At 41.6% G+C, this 4,855-nt stretch overlaps 1 non-coding gene across 1 annotated transcript; it reads right to left on the bottom strand.

Moving 5' to 3' along the window:
• Positions 1 to 243: 243 nt before the first annotated feature.
• LOC111879134 (small nucleolar RNA R71) lies at positions 244 to 350 on the bottom strand. Its single transcript, XR_002846008.1, has one exon. It is a non-coding gene; the product is annotated as a small nucleolar RNA R71 (small nucleolar RNA).
• Positions 351 to 4,855: the final 4,505 nt, after the last annotated feature.

Genomic DNA, 4,855 nt, shown 5'->3' with positions numbered 1-4,855 from the left:
ATCCCATTTTACAGGAAAGATCACGAGGATGATTTCAAACACTTAGACGAGGTGAACGATATTGCGGATTATTTTAATACTTTCAATATCCCAAGGGAGACAGCTTTGCTAAGGATGCTACCAGTCACTTTCAAGGGAGCAGCAAAAGACTGGTTAAAGGCACTCCCACCTGGTACGATCACCACATGGGCCTAGTTGCGTGAGAGATTCCTAGATCAGTTTTATCCACCCTCCAAAATCTCTAAACTCAAGAAGGCAATTGCCAATTTTGAGCAAAATCTGGGGGAGTCATTATACGAGGCCTGGGAACATTACAAGGGGTTGTTAAGGAATTGACCTCAACATGACCTCAATATTCAGCAGGAGATGTCGATATTCTATGATGGGGTGAATGTCATGACTAGATAACTCCTTGATTCGCAAGGACCACTAATGAAGAAGAACTCAAATTAGGCCAAGGAGCTGATTGAAGAGTTTTCAAGGCACTCTTGTGAGTATCACAACCCAAGGCGTGATGGAATAAAAGGCGGTGGAGGTACACAAACTGAAGAGATGGCTGTTGTGATGGCAATGCTTAACACTATGGATAGGAGATTGACTCAATTGGACCAATCAATTCATGCAATTCGAGTTGGTTGCGAGAGATGTAGTGGCCCACACTTGACAAAAGATTGAAATATGGATGAATATGGGAACAAGAAAGCTCAAGTATGCTACTCAAGTGGGGACAAGTATGAAGAAGATTGGAGAAAACCAAAGAAGGAGTGGCTGCCTTATGAAGAATACAAGAAGCAAAAAGAAGAGAAATTTAGGCAAACTAGCCGGGGCTTCTACCAAAGAGAGCAACCACCAATTGAGAAGAAAACAAAATTACACCATGTTCATGAAATTCATGGAAGCTTCAGAAAAAAGACATGATGCTACTGCGCTGCAATGGAAGAACAAAGAAGTATAATGAAGAATCATCATGCAATGATGATAGATCAGTAAGCATTAATAAAGAATCAACAAGCCTCCATCAATAATCTTGAAGTACAACTTGGTCAACTTACCACTTTGGTTAATGAGAAGATGTTCCCAAAAAATCCTGAAAATAAAACTCAATCTCATGTGATGGCCATAGATATTGAAGAAGAGGCAATTTCTAAGTTCCTAGAAGCCTTAGAAGTGGAGCCACAACAGCTTGATCCAAAGCCAAAGAAGCCAAAGCTCGAAAATGAAGAAGCTGCTGGAACACCCAATTCACGTCATGAGCTCTCTAAGCTCACGTCGTGGGCTCAGTCTGAACACAATAATTTCGTATTTGTTCCAGCTTATGAACCACCTTTTCCATTCCCGTCTAGATCTAATCTCAGTCCACTGGAGAGAGAGAACAGCTGGAGTTTATCAATTAATTGAAGGGTATTCCTATTAATACTCCTTTTATTGATTCCCTTGCAAAAGTTCAAGAATATGCTAAGTTCTTACAAGATTTATTAGACACTCGTCAGTAATTAAAGGAGAATTCTAAAGTGATCCTAAGTGAGCAAAGCTCAAAGGCTGTGTTGGGGGAAATACCTAAGAAGATGGGGGATCCTGGACGACTCAGTCTTCAATGATAGTTTGGGAATAACATGAAGGTTTATGCTTTAGCCGATTCTGGGGCTAGCATAAATTTGATGCCTTACTCGTTCTATGAAAAATTAAATATTCAGAAGTTGAAGGCTACAAAGATGACTATTCACATGGCAAACCGTTTAGTGACACAGCCCCAGGGCATTGTGGAAGATATTTTAGTAAAAATTGGGAAATTCGTTTTTCCAATAGACTTTGTGGTATTGGATATGAAAGAAGATCCCAATGTACCAATTATTCTTGGTCGCCCGCTACTAAACACTGCTATAGCTCTTGTTGATATTCGGGAGTCTAAGCTCACCTTGAGGGTTGGTAATGAAAAGGAAATTTTTGGGATAGAAGATGGCTTTCAAGAGAATCATGCTCAAGAAGAGGTTTTCAACATTGATGAAGAAAATGAACTTGAAGAATTAGAGAAGCTCATGGAAGAAGAAATCAAAACAATTCAACAAGTTAAAAGAACAAAACCAAGAGCATCTATTCCATTTTTAGTTGAAGTCATTGCCTACACGAGTCCAACTTCTTGGGTGAGCAAGGAAGATGATGAGTGATGAAGAGGAGGTTACTTCAAAAGTAACAAATCCAGTGGTGAAAGAAGAGAAGGATGCTATGGAGTGTAAGGTAGAGACTAAAGGGACCAAACGCAAGCTTGATGGAGACGAGGTCAAGGCTAAAAAGGAGAATTCTAAAAAGTCATATATTCGTTGAGTTCAAGCTTACAAGAGGCGTTTCAAGGAACAAAAGATCTTGGTGGTGGACTCAACGTAGGAGGCAAGGAGTTTGGCTTGTAACGACCCAATTTTTACCAAGAATCTTTTTCATTTTTAATTAATCAAACACATCCCATAATCCATAAGTTTCCAAACCATTTGTTTTCCAATTCACAATTATTACAAATTCATTGTACTTTTTGAAAACATCAGAGAGTTCCAAACACACAAAAAGAGAGGTAGAGTACACGCCACGTCATCACGCCTTGATTTTGCCCTTAGGCTCCGAAGTACCTGAAACAATCAACAACTTGTAAGCGAAATGCTTAGTGAGTTTCCCAGAGCATACCACACACACACAAACCATATATCATATATCCTGTTAGCTATAAAAGCTACACACATATCACGTAATCCATGCATACATCAAACCTACGAGAATACCATGGGCTATCCCACATGGTCTTTACCTAGGACCGCCATCGGCTCCCCTACATGGCCTTACATCCAATGCCATGGGCTATCCCACATGGTCTTCACCTAGGACTGCCATGGGCTACCCCACATGGTCTTACATCCAATGCCATGGGCTTCCCCCGGGGTCTTCATACAAAACATGCAATCACATAACAAAACACAGGATGTCTAACACATATATCATAATAACATAATGGGCCGGCCTTGATGCCTTAGACCCATAGGTACGGTGAGAAGACTCACCTGCCACGAATGCTGAACTGACACTTTCGACCAAATATACCCCACGGGCTGCTCCACTCAACTGCCTAAAAAGTGTCATACAATATCCAGTCATTTCCCCAAAGTCCATCTTGGTCAACTACAGCCAGGATCAAGTCAACGGTCCATGTTGACCCTAACTCGCCGAGTACAACTAGTGACTCGCCGAGTTTCCCGGGATAACATCTACTCGCCGAGTCATCGAGCTGACTCGTCGAGTTCATACGGCCTTGATTGATAATCTAAGGTCATTCGTCGAGTTTCCTTGCTTGAAACTCGACACGTCTACGAGCATCCAACAATTGGGGATATCTTACTTGACTCGCCGAGTTATTCCTTCAATTCTTCGAGTTCTAGGTAATCTTCATCCGGCTCGCCGAGTTGTTCATCCAACTCGTCGAGTCCGGAGCAATATTCATCGGGCTCGCCGATCTGTTCATCCAACTCGTCGAGTCCATGCTTGCCTTCATATGACTCGCCGAGTCTCCCCTTGTGACTCACCGAATCCTATCAGATCTCAAGCCATATAGACTCTTTTAAGCCATGCAATGCTTCCTAACTACAGATCTAGGCTCCTGAGGCATGCTATCCACGTAAAGTTGCAAGCTTTACGTGCATGCACGGCTTTAAGACCCTAAAATAGCAAATCTAAGCTTGGAATGAAGTCATACACTTGTGGGGAGGCACATGCTAAGCTCAACTGATAACTTTATGCATCTCAAGTCCAAAAGGAGTCCAGATCTGAAGTTACAACTTCAGATCTTGGCTTAAACACAAAAACCCCTTTCTTAGAATCCATGCACAAGAGGGTTTTTGGTGGAAATGAGCCAAGGAACAGCTTAATACCTTCAGAAAGTGCTCCATAGGAGTAGATCTTGAATTCCCACGAGCCCTTTGCTTCCTCTAGCTTGTTTCCTCAAGTGCTTCCTTCACCAAATCCCTCCTTCAAGCTTAAAATCACCAAGAAACACACTCACACTCGAATCAGGGTTTTTGGGAGGTAAAGAGCTGTAAAGGGGGGCTTGGGGAGGCTAATGACCCTTAAAATAGGATGCAAGGCCCCGAAATCTAGGGTTTCATCTGCCAGCATCTACTCGTCAATTCCCATAATGAACTCGACGAGTAGATCATTAAACTTCGCGGACAAACCCGCTACCACTCGACAAGTAGGAAGGCCAACTCGCCGAGTAGGTTCTCAAAAATTCAAACCAAAATATCATTATTAATACCTGAGGATCAGGGTGTTACACGGCTCATGACTCCAAGAAAAAGAAGCGCTTCTCGGGAGGCAACCCGAGTTTGGTTTGCAATTTTTTTTCTTCTTTTCTTTTTAGTTTTTGCATTTTAGTCTTAGAAACATAGATCATATCATCCAACTCGCTTTATTCATAATTAAACACTGAGTGTGGGGTCCCTAAAAATGAAGTGGTGATAATTAAGAATTTAGTTAATAGACAAACTTTACTTAATAAAAAAAAATTTCATGCAGAATTCACGACGTGAATCCTTAAGGACTCACGACATGAGTTCTGAATAAACGGATAATATAGCATTGATGCATATCAGCCCATTTTCTATTAAACTAATTGGCCCAAGACTAATCCATTTTTGATGAGGAATGCATGGCCCAACATTAAGCCCAGACAGGACTCACGACGTGAATCCTTAAGGACTCACGACGTGAACAGTAAACTTCTCGGGACCATAGATTAAAGGATAAAGAATCAGTTTGAACCCCCTTTGTTTATTCCTCACGAAGTGAAACAAGAAATCTGGTCCCCCCTTTTGCTCCG

Source organism: Lactuca sativa, chromosome 3 (genome assembly GCF_002870075.4).
Source record: "Lactuca sativa cultivar Salinas chromosome 3, Lsat_Salinas_v11, whole genome shotgun sequence".
NCBI classification, from domain to species: Eukaryota; Viridiplantae; Streptophyta; class Magnoliopsida; order Asterales; family Asteraceae; genus Lactuca; species Lactuca sativa.
This window is presented reverse-complemented; position numbering and strand designations above follow the sequence as displayed.